The sequence below is a fragment of the Pseudophryne corroboree genome, chromosome 5, assembly GCF_028390025.1.
Source record: "Pseudophryne corroboree isolate aPseCor3 chromosome 5, aPseCor3.hap2, whole genome shotgun sequence".
Classification (NCBI taxonomy): Eukaryota; Metazoa; Chordata; class Amphibia; order Anura; family Myobatrachidae; genus Pseudophryne; species Pseudophryne corroboree.
This window is the reverse complement of record NC_086448.1, coordinates 538,994,624-539,019,018: the sequence shown is the minus strand read 5'-3', so window position 1 is coordinate 539,019,018 and position 24,395 is coordinate 538,994,624. Positions and strand designations below refer to the sequence as shown.

The 24,395-nt window shown below is 45.2% G+C and overlaps 1 protein-coding gene across 2 annotated transcripts in view; it reads left to right on the top strand.

Annotated features, from left to right (window-relative positions):
• RNF182 (ring finger protein 182) overlaps positions 1-24,395 on the top strand; it is a 206,060-nt gene that overhangs the window by 114,521 nt on the left and 67,144 nt on the right. The window lies entirely within an intron of this gene.

The window sequence follows — 24,395 nt, the reverse complement described above, 5'->3', positions numbered from 1 at the left end:
ATGCACCACAGGTATAGAATGTAGATGGATAGTATACTTGACCACACAGAGGTAGGTACAGCAGTGGCCTTCCGAACCGTACTGCTATATATACTGGTGGTCACTGTCAGCAAACTGCAAAGCTAAAATGCACCACAGGTATAGAATGTAGATGGATAGTATACTTGATGACACAGAGGTAGGTACAGCAGTGGCCTTCTGTACCGTACTGCTATATATACTGGTGGTCACTGTCAGCAAACTGCAAAACTAAAATGCACCACAGGTATAGAATGTAGATGGATAGTATACTTGACGACACAGAGGTAGGTACAGCAGTGGCCTTCCGTACCGTACTGCTATATATACTGGTGGTCACTGTCAGCAAACTGCAAAACTAAAATGCACCACAGGTATAGAATGTAGATGGATAGTATACTTGACGACACAGAGGTAGGTACAGCAGTGGCCTTCCGTACCATACTGCTATATATACTGGTGGTCACTGTCAGCAAACTGCAAAACTAAAATGCACCACAGGTATAGAATGTAGATGGATAGTATACTTGACGACACAGAGGTAGGTACAGCAGTGGTCTTCTGTACTGTACTGCTATATATACTGGTGGTCACTGTCAGCAAACTGCAAAACTAAAATGCACCACAGGTATAGAATGTAGATGGATAGTATACTTGACAACACAGAGGTAGGTACAGCAGTGGCCTTCCGTACCGTACTGCTATATATACTGGTGGTCACTGTCAGCAAACTGCAAAACTAAAATGCACCACAGGTATAGAATGTAGATGGATAGTATACTTGACGACACAGAGGTAGGTACAGCAGTGGTCTTCTGTACCGTACTGCTATATATACTGGTGGTCACTGTGTCAGCAAACTGCACAACTGAAATGCACCACAGGTATAGAATGTAAATGGATAGTATACTTGACGACACAGAGGTAGGTACAGCAGTGGCCTTCCGTACCATACTGCTATATATACTGGTGGTCACTGTCAGCAAACTGCAAAACTAAAATGCACCACAGGTATAGAATGTAGATGGATAGTATACTTGACGACACAGAGGTAGGTACAGCGGTGGCCTTCCGTACCGTACTGCTATATATACTGGTAGTCACTGTCGGCAAACTGCAAAACTAAAATGCACCACTGGTATAGAATGTAAATGGATAGTATACTTGACGACACAGAGGTAGGTACAGCAGTGGCCTTCCGTACCGTACTGCTATATATACTGGTGGTCACTGTCAGCAAACTGCAAAACTAAAATGCACCACAGGTATAGAATGTAGATGGATAGTATACTTGACAACACAGAGGTAGGTACAGCAGTGGCCTTCCGTACCGTACTGCTATATATACTGGTGGTCACTGTCAGCAAACTGCAAAACTAAAATGCACCACAGGTATAGAATATAGATGGATAGTATACTTGACGACACAGAGGTAGGTACAGCAGTGGTCTTCTGTACCGTACTGCTATATATACTGGTGGTCACTGTGTCAGCAAACTGCACAACTGAAATGCACCACAGGTATAGAATGTAAATGGATAGTATACTTGACGACACAGAGGTAGGTACAGCAGTGGCCTTCCGTACCGTACTGCTATATATACTGGTGGTCACTGTCAGCAAACTGCAAAACTAAAATGCACCACAGGTATAGAATGTAGATGGATAGTATACTTGACGACACAGAGGTAGGTACAGCGGTGGCCTTCCGTACCGTACTGCTATATATACTGGTAGTCACTGTCAGCAAACTGCAAAACTAAAATGCACCACTGGTATAGAATGTAGATGGATAGTATACTTGACGACACAGAGGTAGGTAGAGCAGTGGCCTTCCGTACCGTACTGCTACATATACTGGTGGTCACTGTGTCAGCAAACTGCACAACTGAAATGCACCACAGGTATAGAATCTAGATGGATAGTATACTTGACGACACAGAGGTAGGTACAGCAGTGGCCTTCCGTACCGTACTGCTATATTTACTGGTGGTCACTGTCAGCAAACTGCAATACTAAAATGCACCACAGGTATAGAATCTAGATGGATAGTATACTTGACGACACAGAGGTAGGTACAGCAGTGGTCTTCCCTACCGTACTGCTATATATACTGGTGGTCACTGTGTCAGCAAACTGCACAACTGAAATGCACCACAGGTATAGAATCTAGATGGATAGTATACTTGACGACACAGAGGTAGGTACAGCAGTGGCCTACTGTACCGTAATGCTATATATTATATACTGGTGGTCAGCAAACTGTGCAAAACTGAAATTCACCACAGGTATGGCTGGATAGTATACTTGACGACACAGAGGTAGGTACAGCAGTAGCCTACTGTGCCGTAATGCTATATATTATATACTGGTGGTCAGCAAACTGTGCAAAACTGAAATGCACCACAGGTATGGATGGATAGTATACTTGACGACACAGAGGTAGTTACAGCAGTGGCCTTCTGTACCGTACTCCTATATATTATATACTGGTGGTCAGCAAAATTATGCACTGTACTACTATATACTACACAATGCAGCACAGATATGGAGTGTTTTTCAGGCAGACAACGTATCCTGTTTGTCACTGGTCAGCAAAACTCTGCACTGTACTCCTCCTATATAATATTATACTGGTGGTCCCCAGTCCCCACAATAAAGCAGTGTGAGCACAGATATATGCAGCACACTGAGCACAGATATGGAGTGTTTTTCAGGCAGACAACGTATACTGGTGGTCACTGTCAGCAAAACTCTGCACTGTACTCCTGCTATATAATACAGCTGCTCCCCAGTCCCCACAATTAAGCAGTGTGAGCACAGATATATGCAGCACACTGAGCACAGATAAGGAGCATTTTTTTTCAGGCAGAGAACGGATAAAGCTGGTGGTCACTGATCAGCAAAACTCTGCACTGTACTCCTCCTATATTAATATAAAGCTGCTCCCCAGTCCCCACAATGATATAAGCAAGCACAAATATTTGCATCAACTCAACAATGAATAAACGGAGAGGACGCCAGCCACGTCCTCTCCCTAACATTTCCAATGCACGAGTGAAAATGGCGGCGACGCGCGGCTGCTTATATAGAATCCGAATCTCGCGAGAATCCGACAGCGGGATGATGACGTTCGGGCGCGCTCGGGTTAACCGAGCCATACGGGAGAATCCGAGTATGCCTCGGACCCGTGTAAAATGGGTGAAGTTAGGGGGGGTTCGGTTTCCGAGGAACCGAACCCGCTCATCACTAATCTTAGGCCAGTAAAATTGGTGCACTGTACATCCAACTCTAAAAAGAGGCCCTAGAAAATGTTTTAAAAATTTTAAAAATATATTGTTAGTCCTGTTCTTAGATAACATTTTACACAATGTGAATAAATAACTTTGTGACTAATATATGTTTTCCCTAGAAAAATACTTGACTACAAACCATATATGTTACAGGCTTTTTTTAATGAACTGATTTTCTCTTTGTTCCAAAATCGAGCATTTGGAAAACCCCTTTTACATATCCTGTGTTTACCCTGCAAGTATAACACAATGGCCCTCATTCCAAGTTGATCGCTCGCTAGCTATTTTTAGCAGCCGTGCAAACGCATTGTCAGCGCCCCCAGGGGGAGTGTATTTTCGCTTTGCAAGTGTGCGATCGCATGTGCAGCCGAGCGGTACAAAAAAAACATTTTGTGCAAAACAAGACCAGCCCTGTAGTTACTTATCTTGTGCTATGATTCCAGCGACGGAGGTCCTGGAATTGACGTCAGATACCTGCTCTGCAAACGCCTGGTCACGCCTGCGTTTCCCCTACCACTCCCAGAAAACGATCAGTTGACACCCATAAATGCCCTCTTCCTGTCAATCTCCTTGCGATCGGCTGTGCGAATGGATTCGTCGCTAGAAGCATTGCACAGCAACAATGCTGTTTGTACCCATCCGATGCACGTGCGCATTGCAGGGCATACGCATGCTCAGTTTTGCAAATTTTTTTACCTGAACGCTGCGCTGCGAAAATCGGCAGCGTGCGATCAACTCTGAATGACCCCCAAATCTTGAGTAATGACCCCAACCCCGATCTTGAGTAATGCTCAATTTTTGCAAAAGTTTCCAGGACCCATGTAATGCTGCAGATGCCGCTATTTTGACTTACAAATCTCAGTCATATTACGTACAATTGCACAAAAAAAAGGCACTGAGGGGGTGATACACTATTGATCGCAAAAGCGATCCTCGGTGCAGTTTCCTGATGGTGGAAAACTGCATATGTGCAAGACGCATTCTACGCACCTGCAGAACAGGACCTGCGATGTGATCAAAGTATGTGAATGCTTCCGCCTGATTGACAGGTTGAGGTGTTTAAAGGGAGGTGCGAGGGCGGGGGTGGCCCCATTTTCCGGGAGTGGTGAGGCCAAGGACTGCGTCGTGGATGCAGTATCCTTGGCCTCGCAAGGCCACCTTCGACGGCAAGCCTGAGTAAGCTTGATCTTACTCAGCCTGCTGTCACAGAAGAACATTGCAACCAATGGTCGCGATGTTCATCTCAGATGCAATCGCATTGCAGATACAGGAAGGAGGTGCATTGCTAAGGATTGCAATCGCAAAGCTGTAGCAACAGGTTTGCAATTGCAATCGTTAGTTAATCACTCCCTGAATGCACCTTAATGTACCAATCCCCTGGAAAGACTTTTTTTTAAATTATTGGAAGTAACACTAATATAATTTTAAAATGTGTTGACTTCCATTCTCAGTAACCAAATAATTGCTTTATCTTGTACTAGATCTACCTCAGTTGCAAACATTAGCGCAAAGCAGGTTTGGGTTTGTGAAAGAAAACACATTTCATTGTGCAGTACTCACCCCATCCGCTCCATTGCATGCCAATTGCAATACTGTTGGGTTAGGCAAACCAGCCACAAATGAATCATAGTTCATCTGAAATTTTAAGTAGGATATGTAACAAATACAGTAGTAACTTCTCCAGCAATATAGGAAGAGGCCAGTGGCGCACCCAGGGGGGGTTTCCGAGCACCCAGAAACCCCCCTCCACCAAAAAATAATTTATTTATTTTTTTCGCTGCATGAGTATTATTAATGGCTGTCTAGCGTCCTCTGCAGCCTGCTGTCCTCCTGGTGGCACTTGTAAGTGCTTAATAAAAGTTTACTTTCTTTTAATTATAGTACATATATCCCATGTGCATACATATATACACATGTATATACATACATACATACATACATATAAACACACACACATACACATGTGATATATATACATGTGTATATATACGTGTACTGTATGTGTGTGTATATATATATATATATATATGTATGTATGCAGGAATATGTTGTAATAGGCGGCACTCAGAGACTATTCAATAGCCAGGTAAAAGTGCAAAAAAGCCCCGTGGGGCGTGCTTTATTGTAATATGTATGTATGCATGTTTAATATGCTATGTATATGTATGTGTATATATATATATATATATATATATACAGTATATATATATACGGTGTATATATATATGTGTAGATATGTATATATATATATATATATACACACACACACTCAAACACACTAGTTTTACGGACCCAGCATATACTGGGTCACCTCAGTCCCCACCCCCGTGATTGGCTCCACCCAGTTCTGGAAACCCCCCCATGCAAATCCTGCGTTTGCCACTGGAGGCCTTTACATAGCAAATGTACTGTAGAAGAAGGTAAATCCCCTAGGATGGCAATCACTAAAATGCCACTTATAGAAGTGATTAACTGGGCTGCATATTTTTAACCTTTTCATTATTCTTGATTCTTTTATTTTTAAACATAATTTATTGAGTAGATCACAGTAAACAACTGTGAAACGATAACTAAAGTTTCAATAACATTAATAATAACCAGAATAGATATCAAGTCCGCATAAAACAAGCGAACACGAAATCCATTTTTTAATATTTACTATGTTAGTAAAAGGAAAATACTCCAACGTAGAGCACACAATAATGGGAAAGACCGTAGAAGAAAAACATAAGTGAAAAGGAAAGAAGAAAGGAGAACCTCCGAGGTGGGTCCATAGGATAGGAATTTAAATAAGTCAACGTGTATAGTTGGCTGTTACAACGCAAAGAGGAGGGGGCGTGTTAAGAAGCTAACCAAGGACTTCATATTATGTCATCAAATAATTTAGAATTGTGATTAATTATAATAGTCAGATTCTCCATGCGAAAAATTTACCATACAGTATTTGGGAGAAAATAGACTGCATAGATGGAAACGTGGGTTGTTTCCAATCCACTGCCAAGTCATAGAAGTAACTATGTGGTGCATTAATGTAGGATTCTAGTCAATGTAGGGGGGCCTAGAGGGAGCAGAATATACTTAGGGTCAAATGAAATAGAGATGTTGAGTAAGCATGTTATGAGACTGATGTCTTCACTCCACAATGGTACTATCTTTGGAAAGGACCACCATATATGGAGAAAGGTGCCCTCCATGGTGCATCTTCTTCAGCAGCTATCCAGCGTCCTGGGATACATTCTACTCAAATGAGAGGGCACATAGTACTTACTACTATATAGTAACTTTTATGTATTCTCCTTGATTCTGACTCATTATTTCAAACCTCGATCCAGTCCTCATCATCTGAAGCAACACCAAGATCCCCCTCCCAAGTCCTTTCATGAGAATCATGTAAAGAATAGGTCAGCTCTGTCAAAGTTGGAAAAATATCATGCTACACGTTGCCATATATTCACCTCATGCGCTTGCCCGCTGCACGTGCACATTCTCTCCCGTGCGTACGGATACTCGCAGCTGCGTGATGGCGCCTCCTCGGCCATGCGCTCGAGCGCGTGGTATGTGCATTTACGGTAGAGTTTGTGTGCGTCTAGCGGGCGCCTCAGTCGTTAAATAATAAAACCAAATAGTATGTTTTATAGATAATGTTCCCCTTAATAATAACTGTAAGTTTGTTTAATGTAACTGGTCGCTGGACAGAGAAATTCCTCTTTGCATGATACGAAGGGTCAGACAGGGTTTGAGCAGTGGTGTTTGGTACCTAACTAAAGAACATTTTATTAGGAACAATCCGGTGCTGGTTAGGTAAAGATTAATCGCTCCTGCGTATAGTTATGTCTATTAGTAGTTTCTGGACATTTACTATATTTGCGGTTCATTATCCATGCGGCGGGAATTCTGAGATTCCCTCCCACCTGAGCAGTTTGATATAGTCACAGCCCACCTGTTCAAACTAACCTATGACCTTTTGTTATAATGCGGAGAGACATTCCTGTGTCCAATGAACAATAAGATTGTAGGGCCCTTTGTAGTACACTGTATGTTGTGTATATAAGGGTCACTGTCCCCAGACCGGCCAGTACTCTCTCTCTTCAACATTTATCTCTGATAATTGGAGGACTGGATCCGGTTGCGCTAGCGAGTGTTCCCCGTATGGTATGTTTCTCTGTGGCCACTTTGTTACCCGTTTTAATGTTAGCCATTCATTCTTAGTCTATGTATTTGTGTTTGCGATCGTTCACTATTGTGTATATTTCTGTTTAGTTATTCTGTTAGATATTAATGTTAGCCTGTAGTGTATGAACTGTTAACTGTTTTTTTCCCTTTTTACTTAGCTAAATATTGTTAGTAAAGGTGTTGGAACCTTAGCAAGGTATCGTGTGTTTATTACATTGCAGAGGGTAATCGGAGCGTCTCAATCGCTCAAGCAGCTTTTATATTAGCAAGGTTAAGCAGCGTTATATCGCTACAGTATTTCAGTAGTAAGGTTTACAGTACAAACTCAATCTTTCAGTGTGTTGCATACAAGGTTTACTGAGTGTCATCCCGTGAGCGTCTGCGCCGCTCGTGTTCCCCTCGTGGTCACGAGCGTCCGCTACGCTGTTTGCGTAGCATTACGGTAGTCGGCCGCCTATAGCGTGCTCGACACCAAGCGTTAAGCTGTGAGCGAGCGTGCCGCATGTGCGTCTCGACCACAGCTAAGCGTCCGCTACGCTAAGTGCGTACCCTTACGGTACCCCATACGCCAATTGCGTACTGAGTCTCTTACCCATATATTTTGAATTTTATAAAGTAATAAATCGGCATTGTCAGCTCTTCAACAAGCAAGTTCTACAAGAGAGAGATTAAGCCTTTGGTTGAGGCATGTCTCATACATAAATTCTCGAAGCTGGAAATGGGCCCACTAATAAGCTAGGGAGAGAGGCAGCAGCAGTCAGCATCTCTCCTATATGCGGTGATGTGCAGTGCATAAAGAATATTTTTTCTTATTTTGAAAGGAGGGGGCTTGGCCACACCTCCTATTGACCACACCCTTTGCCATCACCATGGCCCGGCAGAGCTGTCAGCACCTCTGAGCGTACTCCCTCAGGTCCGTTAGCGGAGGCAAGGGAGGGCTCCAGTAAATTGTAAAAAGAATTATAAAGTCTCTAACCTCCTCTACCATTACTTTAGGATCATAGGTGGTAGTTCATTATATATGGGAATACAGTTTATCTATCATACCCGAGGCCTGTTCATTAGTCTTCATTCTTATTGATTTTACTGTATTAGATCATCTTAAGGGTTAATCATAGAAAACGTGTCTTTTACTATGTCAGGTTAGTATCTGTGTCTGTGTGGATGAGCGACTGTACAGTATCAGTTCACTTGATGTACTTTATGCCAACACAATAAGGCGTGAGTGAGCTAACAGGTCCCATACAAGTTTTCTGCACCTTTTTTTCCTAGGAAACATTGCCCGTGTCATATACAGTACACATTTAATCAGAGGTTAAAGTGAGCCAGAACGGGGTGGAACTGTGGCCCTCATTCCGAGTCGTTCGCTCGGTATTTTTCATCGCATCGCAATGAAAATCCGCTTAGTACGCATGCGCAATATTCGCACTGCGACTGCGCCAAGTAATTTAACAATGAAGATAGTATTTTTACTCACGGCTTTTTCATCGCTCCGGCGATCGTAATGTGATTGACAGGAAATGGGTGTTACTGGGCGGAAACACGGCGTTTTATGGGCGTGTGGTTGAAAACGCTACCGTTTCCTGAAAAAACGCAGGAGTGGCTGGAGAAACGGGGGAGTGTCTGAGCGAACGCTGGGTGTGTTTGTGACGTCAAACCAGGAACGACAAGCACTGAACTGATCGCACAGGCAGAGTAAGGTTGAAGTTACTCAGAAACTGCAAAGTAGTTTGTAATCGCAATATTGCGATTACATCGGTCGCAATTTTAAGAAGCTAAGATACACTCCCAGTAGGCGTAGGCTTAGCGTGTGTAACTCTGCTAAATTCGCCTTGCGACCGATCAACTCGGAATGAGGGCCTGTGTTCCGTCAGTTCCATTTGGAGACAGAACCAGTTCCACCTCCAATGGCTCACATAACTCAGGGAGATGTTGGGCTCCCACTGAGATTTTGTTACCAGTGGGCGCCCGGCTCCTTCTCCTCAGCGGCGGTCGGAGTCAGGAGCTCACTCCTCAGCTCCGGCTTCCGAGGGCAGCGGTGTGCAAGCAGGAGCAGGGCTGGTGAGCATTGTGTTTTTTTGTTGGGTGTGGGGTTTGTGAGTGTGTGTGTAAGCGGCGCTACTAAAGGGAGCACATCAACTGCGGGCACATCTACTGGGGGCACAACTACTGGTGGCATATCTACTGGGGGTATAACTACATGGGCACAACTACTGGGAGCACATCTACTGGGCACATAACTACTGACTGGGGGCACATCTACTGGGGGCAATACTACAAGGGGCACGACTAATGGGGGTACATCTACTGGGGGCATATTTACTGGGGGCACATCTACTGGGGGCACAACTACTGGAGGCATATCTACTTGGGGGCATAACTACAAGGATCACAACTACTGGGGGCACAACTACTGGGAGCACATCTACTGGGGCATAACTACTGACTGGGGGTATATCTTCTGGGTGCACATCTACTGTGGGCATAAATACTGACTGGAGACACAACTACTAGGGGCATATCTGCTGGGGGCATTACTACTGGGAGCAATACTACATGGGGCATTACCACTGGGGGCACTACTAATGAGGGCATTGCATGGGGGCACTTAATAAGGGGCATCACTCCTGGGGACATAAGGGGCACTACTACTGGGGGCACTATTTTAGGGGCACTATAAATGTGGTCACTACCACTACAGTGGGCATTGCACAAGGGGCACTACTACTGAGTGCATTGTATAAGGGGCACTGCTGTGGGCATTATGTGTATTTGGGGTGCTACTACTGTGAGCTTTGTGTATAAGGGGCACTAGTGTGTGTCATGACATGAATAAGGGACACTACTATGTGGTGTAATGTGAATAAGGTTGTGCTATTGTGCTGCGTAATTTCAATTAGGGATACATTTGGGTGACCATGCCCCTTTCTTTTTGAGACCTTGCCCCTTTTTGTGTTGTGCGCCTGCAGTACGTGCAATTCTTTAATTACACAAGTGTGTGGGGGGGGCGGGGGGGGGGGGGTTCACCCCCTCTCTAGGACCACTTTAAGCACTGCATTTAATTGTCCAGCACAGGGGTTCTCAACTCCAATCCTCAAGTGTGGTACCACCAACAGATCATGTTTTCAGGATTTCTTTCTGTGGATACAGGTGGGATAATTAATGACCCAGAAAAAATTAATAACTCCTCTGTTCATGATAAAAGACATACTAAACATATGACCTGTTGTCTTGGTGGTGCGTGACAGCAAGAGCTGAGAACCCCTGGTTTTGCAGAATAATGCCTCTGGAAACTGAATAGACAGGTACTGTATATTACATTATATTGTACTTGCAGATGAAGAAACTATACACAGGAACTCACACTTCTTTCTCATTACATAGAATTGCTTTAAACATTAATAGAAAGAGAAACAAATGAATAGCAGTAATAATAATAACAACTTCTATATAATTGTGTCTGGCTGAAATATATTGAGGTGCAAAATCTGCTTTGTACATTGAAAAGCTGTGATGTCTGTTTGTTTTATGTTAGTTTATGAAAACATAAGCATTCAAGAAAAACTTAATGTGGCATATAGTGTAAAAAGGATTGTTACAGAAGTGAAAATCATGATGATGTGCATATCCTATGATGCGCCCGGCTGCCCCTCTCTAGAGGGTTGTAAGCTCTTGAGACAACATACCAGGTTCTATGGATACTTAGTGTAGCTTGAATGACAATCATATTTTTACACATGACTTGTTGTTGTACCAACATTACAAACCTTTTAGAATAGGAATGCCCAGAATAATCACAATATAACAGCAGAGAATGGAAGGCAGATGGGGAAGTGAAACACTGAGTAATAAATGTGTATTACATCCAGTTGAAGTCTAATTTCTCCATCTGCTTCAGTCTCCACATCACACGTTCTTCTGCTTCATACACTCCTTGGGGACTCTTGTTAGGGAACGGTTCATAATAAGCTTATAAATCGCTAGGGACAAGTTATGCAATTGTAAATGATGTAACCAACTAGTTCAATTTGACATTAAGGTCAGATTAAGGGGCAGATTTATTAACTTTTTTTTCTAAAATAATGTGAAAAGGGTGTTTTTACATCGGTTTCACATAATTTTAGTTTCACCTGAATGTATTAATAGGCTTTTGGAGCAGTTTTCATGAAAAACTGTTCAAAACCCTTTAATTGTCATTTTTTTAGTAACCACATCAAATTTCACATACTTATAATAGAAAATGCGATATGTCCAAATTTACCCGCCCCCCAAAAAAGTTAAAAAAAAACACTGCAGTGAGCCCTGTGATAACTAGGCCAGTTCCAGCTGGCGTAATCACAGGGCACACTGCGGATTCGGTACTGCTGCACAGCTTTCCCTGACCCTAGGGAGAGAAAGCTATGCGGGAAGCCAGCAAAATGATCAGCTCTGTGTGTCCGATTTATAGGCGTTTCTATAATGGGTCCAGGGGAGCCCACACCGCACACACTGCACCCATATAGTATATTTACCCCTCCGGAGTCCCATGGCAGCCCTGCTGTGCAGGCACAAATCACTTAGAAAATGGCCACCGTGCATTGGCGATGTCCCTGAGAACAAGGCGCCAACGCCATGTTCCCGGAGACCTGCACGTGCGCAGTAGACTCTGGCATTATGCCAAAGTCTACTAGCTGCCGGACAGGAGGGGGCCCGCAACGGTGGCTGTACATGGGTCCTCTCCTCTCTTAAAACGCTCCTAGTACAATGGACACGCAAGTTGATCACAGTTAAATAAATTCAATAAATACTAACCTACCCAGGGTCCGGTGATCGGTGCTCCGGCGTGGGCTACTAGTCGCTGGGGCTCCTTGCTGCTCCTGTGAGTAAAGTGATGCTGCAAAGCTGCAGCTCACTTTACAGACCCGGAGGTCACAGCAGCAGGGATCCCTGATGACTGGCAGCGCGTACCACGGAGCACCGATCACCGCAGGTGACTGAATGCAGCAGTCGAGGGTCTCGATGCGGGGGTGACGTTGTCGCGACAGGAGGGTGTGCCAGCGGCGGTGGTAGCTGCGATGCCGGCGATGGTGGCGCATGCGCAGCACACACTTGGGGTATTTTTCACAAAAAAATACCTTGATAGTGCTGGGGATAGTCATGGCAGGGACAGAGCTTTCTCGCAAGCTCTGTCCCTGCATGCGATTATTGATACATCCGTGCAATGTAATTAATAATCGCATTGCAAATTGGGTTGCTTTTATCACCTCACAGCCACATCCTCAGATGCGGATGGTGATAAATCGGCCCCTAAGTACATAGCATCCAGAGCTAGACCTTTGCTTAAGGTCTATTTGACCAGTGCCTTGGAATGTGCTTTAAATGTAAATATTGTTGAATAACGGTACCTTGGACAATGGTGGTACTAATTCATAATGGCTATTTGTAAGCAGGGAGTGCTGCTTGCATTGCAAGTACAAAATAACATAGTTAATTGTGTAGACTGCTATGAAATATGAGAAAGTATAGTAAATTATACAATTACAAAATCATTTAAATAAGAATGGCTGAATGGAAAATTAGATGACTCAGCATATAGATACAATGTAGATACAGTATAGGGATAAATATTTGGTGTGCTCCATTTATGTAGCACAGCCTATGAAATTATAGAAGCAGATTGGCTGCTTTGGGCAATTTCTCCACTGAACCTGAAATTGTAGAATGCATACATCTCTGCAGCAATAGCTACCGCATGCTTGCATGAGGAAGTATATTTAACAAGTACAGCGGCAGGATAACTAATATTAATAATAATAATAATAATATTTATACCACCTCTTAGCGTCATGCACAAGTATACAAAGAAGATTTTACAAATATCGTCTTTGTGTTATTCTAATTATAATTAAAACTCTAGAGCAGCGGTTGCCAACCTGTGGCTCTTGAGCCACATGTTGCTCTTTCTTTATTCAAATGTGGCTCCCAACACTCTAAATCATGTGACCACAACAGAAACCGAAACCGCTGCACTCCAGCCAGACACGCAGAAGCACTACAGGGACTGAGTCAGATACTAGAGGTGAGACACCAACAAGCAAACAGAGGACACATTGGGGACTGCTGCAATGGCACGAGTTGATGGGGTGGGCTGTAATGATACATGAGGGTGGGCTAGAGTGACACATGGCAGTGCTGGCTGGAGAGACACAGGAGGGTCCTGGCAGGAGTTACGTGGGAGGGTGCTGGAAGTAGTGACACATGGGAGAGCTGGCTGGAGTGACATAGGAGGGTCCTGGCAGGAGTGATGCGGGAGGGTGCTGGAAGTATTGACACATGGGAGAGCTGGCTGGAGTGACATAGTAGGGTAGTAACACTAGTGACACAACGGGGAGCTGGCTGGAGTGACATAGGAGGGTGGTAGAAGGAGTGACACATGGGAGAGCTGGCTGAAGTGACATAGGAGGGTCCTGGCAGGAGTGACGCGGGAGGGTGCTGGAAGTATTGACACATGGGAGAGCTGGCTGGAGTGACATAGTAGGGTAGTAACACTAGTGACACAACGGGGAGCTGGCTGGAGTGACATAGGAGGGTGGTAGAAGGAGTGACACATGGGAGACCTGGCTGCAGTGATACAGGAGAGGGTCCTGGCAGGAGTGACGAGGGAGGGTGCTGGAAGTAGTGACACATGGGAGAGCTGGCTGGAGTGACATAGGAGGGTCCTGGCAGGAGTGATGCGGGAGGGTGCTGGAAGTATTGACACATGGGAGAGCTGGCTGGAGTGACATAGTAGGGTAGTAACACTAGTGACACAACGGGGAGCTGGCTGGAGTGACAGGAGGGTGCTAGTAGGAGTGACACATGGAAGAGCTGGCTGGAGTGACCGGAGGGTGTTGGCTGGAGTGACACATGGGAGAGCTAGCAGGAGTGACACGGGGGAGCTGGCTGGAGTGACATAGGAGGGCAGTGCCGTAACTAGGCATTTTAGCGCTGTGTGCAAGAAACGATAGTGGCGCCTCCCCCCCCAATGTAAGATAGGGGCAGTGCGGGCCGTAGGCGCGCAAAAAATTTATAGGGGTGTGGCTTAATGGGGAAGGGGCGTGGCCACAAAATAATAGCAATTCATACTACGGTGCACAGTAGTCTACATTATTCAAATTACGCTGCACAGTAGCGCCACTACACCAGGTAGAGCCCCTTTTATACATTACAATAGACAGTGTCCCCCTTTTTACACATTACAGCAGCCAGTCCCCCTTTTTACACATTGCGGCAGCCAGTCCCCCTTTTTACACAGTGCGGCATCCAGGCCCCTTTTTTACACATTACGGCAGCCAGTCCCCCTTTTTACACATTGCGGCAGCCAGTCCCCCTCTTTACACATTGCGGCAGCCAGTCCCCCTCTTTACACATTGCGGCATCCAGTCCCCCTTTTTACACATTGCGGCATCCAGGACCCCTTTTTACACATTGCGGCAGCCAGGCCCCCTCTTTACACATTACGGCAGCCAGTCCTCCTTTTTACACATTGCGGCATCCAGTCCCCCTTTTTACACATTGCGGCAGCCAGTCCCCATTTTTACACATTGCGGCATCCAGTCCCCCTTTTTACACATTGCGGCAGCCAGTCCCCATTTTTACACATTGCGGCATCCAGGACCCCTTTTTACACATTGCGGCAGCCAGGCCTCCTTTTTACACATTGCGGCAGCCGGGACCCCATTTTACACATTGCGGCAGCCGGGACCCCTTTTTACACATTGCGGCAGCCGGGACCCCATTTTACACATTGCGGCAGCCGGGACCCCTTTTTACACATTGCGGCAGCCGGGACCCCATTTTACACATTGCGGTAGCCGGGACCCCATTTTACACATTGCGGCAGACGAGACCCCATTTTACACATTGCGGCAGACGAGACCCCATTTTACACATTGCGGCAGACGAGACCCCATTTTACACATTGCGGCAGACGGTGAGAGAGAGAGAGAGAGACAGAGAGAGAGAGAGAGAGAGAGAGAGGGGGGGGGGGGATATACTTACCTTCTCCCCGCTGACAGGCTCCTCGTGCAGCTTCCTCTCGGTGCAGGCTGTGTGAGGTGAGAAGGAGGAGGAGGGAGGGGGAGCAGTGAGCCGCAGCAGCGCTATTTGATTGGTAGTAAGCGCCGCTGCAGCATCCCCCTCTCCTCCTGTATTGGTTGCCTGGCGCTGCTGTGGATGCTGGGGAACCGCATCCCAGCATCCTTAGCAGCGCCGGGCAGCCAATACAGGAGGAGAGGGGGATGCTGCAGCGGCGCTTACTACCAATCAAATAGCGCTGCTGCGGCTCACTGCTCCCCCTCCCTCCTCCTCCTTCTCTCCGCTGCCCGGCGCTGGTCCTCTTCTCCCTACACAGCGGGGCGCACGGCGCAGACTTCGGCGGCATGTAATGAGTCAATTTGACTCATTACATGCCGCTGGCCGTTGCTCCCTCAGGGCAACTGCGCTGTGTGCCAAGCCCCCTTGGCACACACGTAGTTACGGCCCTGTAGGAGGGTGCTAGCAGAAGTGACACGTGGGAGAGCTGGCTGGAGTGACACATGGGGAAGCTGGCTGGAGTTACACAGCAGGGTCTTGGGGCGCTGGCAATCATAGATTAAGAGGAAAGTGCAGAAGCAGAGCATTGTGTCCCTCCTGGAGAGGGTCATGTTGGGATGTATGCACATGGGAGACATGGCTGGAGTGACATAGCATGGGAGAGCTGGCTGGAGTGACACAGGGGAGCTGACTGAAGTGACATAGGAGGGTGCTAGCAGGAGTAACACATGGAAGAGCTGGCTGGAGTGACAGGAGGGGGTTGGCTGGAGTGACACATGGGGGAGCTGGCTGGAGTGACACAGCAGGGTCTTGGCAGTAGTGACACATGGGAGACCTGGCTGGAGTGACACAGCAGGGTCTTGGCAGTAGTGACACATGGGAGAGCTGGCTGGAGTGACACGGGAGAGCTGGCTGGAGTGACATAGGAGGGTGCTAGCAGGAGTGACACATGGGGGAGCTGGCTGGAGTGACAGGAGGGTGTTGGCTGGAGTGACACATGGGGGAGCTGAAGTTTATTATGTGAATCTGGCTTTTTTTAATTATTTTTTGTGAAAGTGGCTTTTTCAATGGATCTGACTTAAAAAAAAAATATTTTATGTCGCTCTGGCTTTTTCAATGTATTTTATACCAGGGGTGTGGTCTAGCAGCCACAAGGCCACATTCCATTTTTGCATGCGCGCCATCTGCTCGATGTCGGCTCTTTGACGTACCTAACAAGGTTTTTAGGCTCTTTGTCAATGACTGGTTGGCCGCCCCTGCTCTAGAGTATACTGGAGTATGGCAGGTGAGGCAGTGCCTTCTCTGTCCTCTGTGTCCTCGCATCACTGATCAAAACTCACCAGATTTCCAGCAGTATATACTGCTGCAGCATTGTATAATGCCCACATCAACCCTTGAGCTTATACAGTATATTGTGTGTAAATCTGGCTCTGGTACTAGCCAGTGCCTCTCCAGCCATTTACCTCACCGCACATCCCTGCTGCTGCTGTCCTCTGATCACTGTCTCAGGGTGAAAGAGTAAAGCAATTTTTTCCTTAGAGAAATATATACAATTTTACCGGGTCACACATGTAGGTCTCTTCTGCAGCCGACCGGCAGTATTGCTAGGGAGCTGAGCTCTGCGGTCCTGGCGATATTTTATTGGTAAACTGGACTGGGAAAAAGATTTCTGTTGCTGTAGTAAGCAGCAATGGAAAATCTTTCCTAACAGTTATTATTGATAAATATGGCCATAAGTGTCTTACTTATTGGAAATTCAAAACATATCACTACCAATATTAGGAACCAAGATTAACTTTGTCCTTTCGTTTACCACTATACATACTTGCCTACCTGACCCTAACCATGAGGGAGAAAATGCTCTGTTCCTGGACTTTCCTGGTAATGTATGATTGCCATCACCTGTGGTGAGCTAGTTAATTGATAAGAAAGGTGTTTCACCACAGGCAAATCATACATTACCAGGAAAGTCCAGGAACAGAGCATTTTCTCCCTCATGGAGAGGGTCAGGTAGGCAAGATTGCCACTATTCTTTTAGCCCATATTATCCCCCAGTTTCATTACAACCAGTACAGAAACCAATTTCATACAGTAACTCTGCTTGTTCCAACTGAAATGTATGCAAATACAGGGATAACAAATTGAAAACATTTAGAAGTCATAAAGGGCAAAGAATATACAGAAACTTTATTATACAGTATGTCTTAGAGCATCTACGATATACTGTACATACAGTAATTCATTGTAGATACCAATTAACATACAGTAGTGTGTGTACTGTAGGTTTAACCGAAAGACAGTTTTACTGTAAATTCATGGGCAAAATTGCAAAAAAGGGGCCTAGCAATGTCTGCCGTCAATTCATAAACATCATTTAGACACTTCCAGATGGAAGTTACAGGTGTTTTTAAGATTATTATTTTTTAAAGTCCCCTAAAATGACACAAAAACCTACTAATTGCCATTTTTATGCACCCCTAATTTAATGAGAGAACTTATTTTGCAGAAAAACACTTGGGAGACCGGCGCTGGAACACTGACAGCTGACATCCCGAAGGTAATTATCGGTATAACTGCTAGGGTAAGAGCCCATGGGATTTAGGGTTAGGCACTAGGGGGGTTAGGTATAGGCACCAGGAGAGGTTAACCCTAGCTGCCACCCCTGGAGGGATAGCCCTAGCCACCAGCCCTTGGGGGGTTAGTGTAGGGGGGGATACTTACCCCCCTGACATCGGGATCTTCAATGTCGGGATGACACATGACAACCGAAATCCCAATGAGCAGTATTTCATACCATGTAGCCCCGCCCCTTTCCGCCTAGGACACGGACGGGCACTGCAGGGGGCTAGAGGGAAGCTTCAAGCTGTTGGCGCCGCTGCCTGTCAAACGTTGTGACAGGCACAGCAGCCGGCAGCAGCAGCAGGGGGCCCAGGCCCAAGCGATGCAGAGCAGGCAGAGAGCCTCTCCCAGCCTTTGCATCCCTTTGCTTAGCGGGTAACGCCGGGCCTGACGCAGCCGCCACGGCCCGTACCGCCAGTGGTTCGGACACGCCTCTGTTGTCCGGACCTCGCTCTGCCAGCGGCATTCTAACGCTGTTGGCATGCCCCCTCCTGCTCCGTGACCGCCTCTGTCTGTCAATCAGGCAGAGGCGATCGCACCAGTGACATGCGCAGTGCACCCGCAGCGCATGCGCACTGCACATACTGTAGTAATTCAGACTACGATCGCTGCCGCTGCCCTATGACCAGCAAGGAATGAGAGACGGAAAGGGAATATAAAGGGAGCACGAATCAGAACCACAGTACAGCCAAGCCTCCCCTAATTAAAGATCCCTTGCAGCCGTGCTACTGCACGTCCACCAACTTCCTGTGAGACTCACAGAAGTCTCTGTCATCCCCGCTGCTAGGCAACCCCTTCCGCCGCATCAGCCCGGTGTACCAGTTGCCATGGAGCCAGTGGCCTGGGAGCTGAAGGACGCAAGTGTCCTGGTCGTTGCGCTGCCGAAGACACGGGCCGCGACCCGTGACACTTATGCCCTAATCATGGGAGTGAGGTGAGAGCAGGGCTGTATTTATTACATACTTTGTGTAGTATGAAATGCACCTAGAAATTGCCAAGTATCTTTTGGTAACCTAAGCCCAATATCAATATCCATTTTAAAGTTCACATCACCGACACAGTTTTGAGGCATCTTGCCAGTTTAAACTACATATACATAAATAAATAAACAATAAAAAAATATACATGAGAGCCCAGCACATCAGTTCACTAGTAGTCACCAGTACTTCATAATTGTTTGATCTGATGTACCTCAGTGATGTCACCTGTAACTACTATTATATAGATAGAGTAGGCTGTGGGATTTTAAGGAATTGTCCCGGACTTCTAGGAAAGCAGGAAATACAAATCAGTAGTAAAGTGAGTGGAAAATGACTATTGGTTCAGCCCAATCAGTGTCAGACTGGGGCATGAAAGGCCCACCGGAGGAATACAGTGGTAGGGTGTGATCAGCCACCCCAGAGGCTTGGCCAGAGGCAAACGCAGGATTTGTGAAGAAGGGTTTCCAAAGAGGGTGTGGAGCCAAGCATAAGGGGGCGGAGACTGAGGTAGTATGATCTCTGTATCCTGCTGTGGTGCCTTCCAACAGTAATGCAATATGCAGTATAGAAATGGTGGCACTCACAGACTCTTCGTCAACCAGTAATGATGACCCACAGGCACTAGCAGGCTAGTCCAACTCAGAACAGGAGCACAGTGCCACGCTTTCTAGTTATCCAGCCCCATATGAACTACAGTCCCTTGGAGGAGCTGTGCGCTATCGCTGCAGCTGGAGGAGGCAGCTGCAGCATCACCTGTCACGACCGGGATCACTGAGAACTGAAGCAGCGGCTCACTCCTTGCTCTCTCCGATCGTGAGTTCTGCCTATCTGGCGGCGGCTCTCCCCTCGCCCGATCCCCACAGATTTCTTAGGAGGAGAGCAGCAGCAGAGATATCACACCCAGCCCCTGCCAAGCTCTACCTCCATACCACTGCTTCATCCCCCCCCCCCCCCCCCCCAAAGAAAAAAAAATCAGTCTCCTACAGTGATGGATCGGCGGCAGGGGGGGTTTCTAGGTACTCAGAATCCCCCCCTGAGTGCGCTAGTGTTGGCTAACCACTGGAGAGTGCATGGTCTTGGGCCCTTGATAAATATATACTGTATATAGAGAGAGAAAATACTGCTGTTGCATGCATGATAATGTACCAGATTAATAACAGCAATGTACTGTAGAAAATACACGATAGTATATTATAACATATGTAAAATGTATAATTTAAATGCGGTCTGGAACCTGATCCCTAGAGGAAGGGTTGGGCCATCAGGCAGTGGGGCCCACCGGGATTTTCCCTGTGGGCCAGTCTGACCCTGAGCCCAGTAGGTTAATAGGACACCAGATTCTTCATAAAATGAATGCACATGCCAACAGCAGCTGCAGTATATTCAATGTGTGTAACTGACAAAGCAACTTACATTGTTTACTACAAGACTCTGAGGACAGAGCTTGTTACTAGGATAATCTCATTAATCCTTTAATGCGTGACATTCATTAGAAATGCATAAGCAAACATGGCATTCATTTTAATATTTTAAAATATTAGAGAAAGTGAAAATTATCAAAGTTTCACACTCCACAGAATACTCTATCTTCACGCTACTCTTACTGCTAAAAAAAAAAGAAAAGAAAAAAGTACATTGAAATTAGTACATTAAATAAGTAAAAACAAAATTAAATAACTGTATTAGTTGATATGTGCCAACATTGAGAAATGCAGGATTAGGACAAATCAGTAAACCCCATCCCTCTTGAAGCCCTCGATTCAGGACTATTGAGAGGTATGTTACTTTTATATTATATAACTATGACTTTCAAACATTATTACAGTGTATAAATGCCATCACCAATACGTGGATTTCTATGACACATTTCTTTTCCAGCTTCAAAATAACATTTTCCTACAGTGATTTTTACCTGCCTGTCGGCTGAATGTGTACATTATACCTAGGGGTCAAAATCTGAGCACAAATTGCATTTCAAATGATTGGTCAGACTTGAGGTGTCGTTACACACGTCTCTAGGAGGTGGTGTTGCACTACAGTGTTCACTCACTTATCCAGCTTCTAATCTATTTTCAGAACTAAAGGTCATCTTTGATCAGAGGACATTTATTATACTAGTTAAATAAAAATAGCTGCATAGGACACAGGATGCTTTGCCAGTTTCAGACCAACTGATGTGCTCTGCAGTAGCTTGTTGTTTTAGTAAGATAAAGCTGCCTTATTTACACAGCAGACCTTTTTATTAATTGAAATGTTTTACAGTTTCTTTAGGATTCCTTTTATGCTTAGTTCGTGACTAGGAACTGTGTACTAATTTGAAGATACCACACATTATGTATGTCTTAAGAACAAGTTTACATCATTGTGTTTTCCTAATTTGTTCTTGGTACCCAGCTTCATTGTCAGTTGCCAGTATCAGGAAATGATAATATTTCAGATAAGCAAAAGAGATCAGAAAAAAATAGTAGTACACAAAAATGAATTGGATAACATCTCTAAGCATTGCTCTTTTGATCTTATTTGCTTATTAGCAACAACATTCCAACGCACCACTCCTAATTGACCATATGGATGTATCATATCAGATGTGTGGAACAGTTAAGATGTTTACAGATGGAGGCCTGCAGCTAGGTTCTGTACCTAAGGGAGTATTGTGTCTAGACCTACTGCAGCTATAGCTGACCCAATTGCTGCGTTATCCATTGTTGTGTAAGGTATACTTACAGAAATTACCAAGCTCAACAGCATTCCTCAGGTGGTAGTTCCGTAGTATTGAAAAAGTAAGAGCAGTGTAAAGTGGGTGTGTATTGCGTGACCGGCGGTCAGGAGACTGCCGGTCAGCGTACCGCCAGAGGCATCCCGGCAGCGGAATGCCAGCGGGGGTCGAGCGCAACAAGCCCCTTTGCGGGCGGGGTGGCGACCTGCGGTCACCACGGTTTGTGCTGTTGTGCTTCCATTGTCTTAACCTATAATAAGTATTGGCGGAACTTTGCATGGGTGTCCACGACACCCATAGAGTGGGAATAGTTCCTGTTGATCGGCATGCTAGCTATCGGGATTGCGAGGGTGTGGGATATAGGGGGAGGTCATGTGATACATAACTACATCCCGTGTAAAGTTCCACCAATACTTATTATAGGTAAAGACAATGGAAGCACAACAGCACAATCTGATGGAGGTGATTACTATCCACTACCCACTGTAGAAAGGGTTCTGTCTTGTACACTAGTTACAAGAGATGGGCTCTCTACTGTATATACTGTATAGGGAAATACTGTCAACTTTGAAGAATAGTCTTTTTTTTGCACTAGCCACAAGAAAATGGTTTCTTTGTATAAAGTAAGTGATATGTACTAAGGGATGAAAAGAGTGGAGAAGTGAGCCAGTGGAGAAGTTGCCCATGGCAACCAATCAGCAGTGAAGCAACATTTATAATTTGCGTACTGTAAAATTATTCAGAGCAGCTGATTAGTATCCATAGGCACCTTCTCCACTGGCTCACTTCTCCACTCTTTTCACTGCTCAGTATATCGCCCCTTAGCTTTGATCTTCCAATCAGGAGCTCCTCCTTGTAACAAACCTGTCATATGGTCACACAGTCTCAGGTGTTCTATGCATTGCTCCGTGCATAAACAACTGTGGTCACTACTTCATAAGCAAGCAAGAATATGCGTAACCCCACGCAAATGTAGCCTCGTGCCCCCTACCTCCATGATTTTACTATTTATGCATGCCTATAGATTACATTATTACAGCTCCTGGCTAGATGTACCATGTAACCAGAGTGTGGGCATTCAGGAGAATGCCCGTAATATCAACTATTTAATTCTCTTGACTAGTGGAAGTTTTGTGCTGAGCTTCACCTTTATCTAATTGCATTATAGTGTGCCAGCTGTTTGTTGTGACTATGCTTGTTTGCTTGTGACCCTGACATCAGGTTTTGTTATACATTTTGGAATCTGTGCTGTCCAGCCCTACTTTGGAGTAGTGTGTTTTGTACCTGAACTCTTGTTCTATATGACATTATTCTCCTGCCATCAATGTCCTAGCAAGAGTATTCTGTGCATTTCTTGTAGCAAATTTGTTCGCTCATGAGGTTGTTGTACCACTGCTACATTGATCCTGTAAAAGAAAACTACAAAGTTAACTTAGTAGAATGTAAAATTTTATGGAAAATTGCGTCTACAGAAAATATTCTTGCATTCTGAAATCTATGCATGTGTCTATAAAATATAAATGATATAGAACCTAATTTGTAGTTGTAAGATGCTAGAGATGCAATAATGCAAGAAACATCCCTGCTTAAAAGTCATATTAAAAGTATCAGCTCCTTTGTGATATCATACAGTATACTACAAGCAAGTAGTATACAAAGGACAATTTTCCCAATAAGTTACAGTTCTTAAAAGTCTTAAGTCCCAGTGTATCCTATATAATAAAAGGCTAACGCTGCTCCTCATCTCTCTTTTGGGAATTCAAGTGTTTTGCTCAACGGCGGCCACTAGATGGCATCAGATGGAGGAATTCAAGTGTTGCTCCATTAGGAGGCGCACAGTCGCCGATGCTGACAATACTGATATGTCGTTTTATCATTTTTACGGACTGGTAACTAATATTTTATAATTGATACACTCAGAATTAGATTATGTATAAGCTTAGTGTTATGAAGCTATACATTTATTTATTAACAGTTTCTTATATAGCGCAGCATATTCTGATGCGCTTTAGAATTGCAAACAACAATTATAAAGCAAAACTGGGTCTACTTTTACTCAAGAAGCAGCATGTTAGAGCCAAACGTGCTAGATACTTACCCACCCATTCAGGGGTGTTTTAAGAGAGGAGGGGACCTGTGTGGAGCCTCCATCATGGGCCCCCTCCTCTCCAGCAGCAAGTAATCTACTGCGCATGCACAGGCCTCTGGGAACATGGCGCACGCATCTTGTTCCCATTAACATCTCCAGTGTGCATGTGCAAATCACCCTAAAATGGCCGCGGCGGCCATTTTCCGAGTGATTTATGCCCGCACTGGAGGACCTCCCCCACTGGACTATAGAGTGGTAAGTATAATATATGGGTGCGGTGTGGGCCTCCCCCTGGACCCAGGGCCCACCACCCATTATAGAAATGCCTATGCACCCATTATACTTTAAGAATATCTCCAAGGTCTTAGAAAATATTTAAAGTGAACTAAAATAGAAAATCTAAACATGGTTTTGCCTCCAAGAAACCACTGACCTTGAAGGTAAGTACTCCCCTC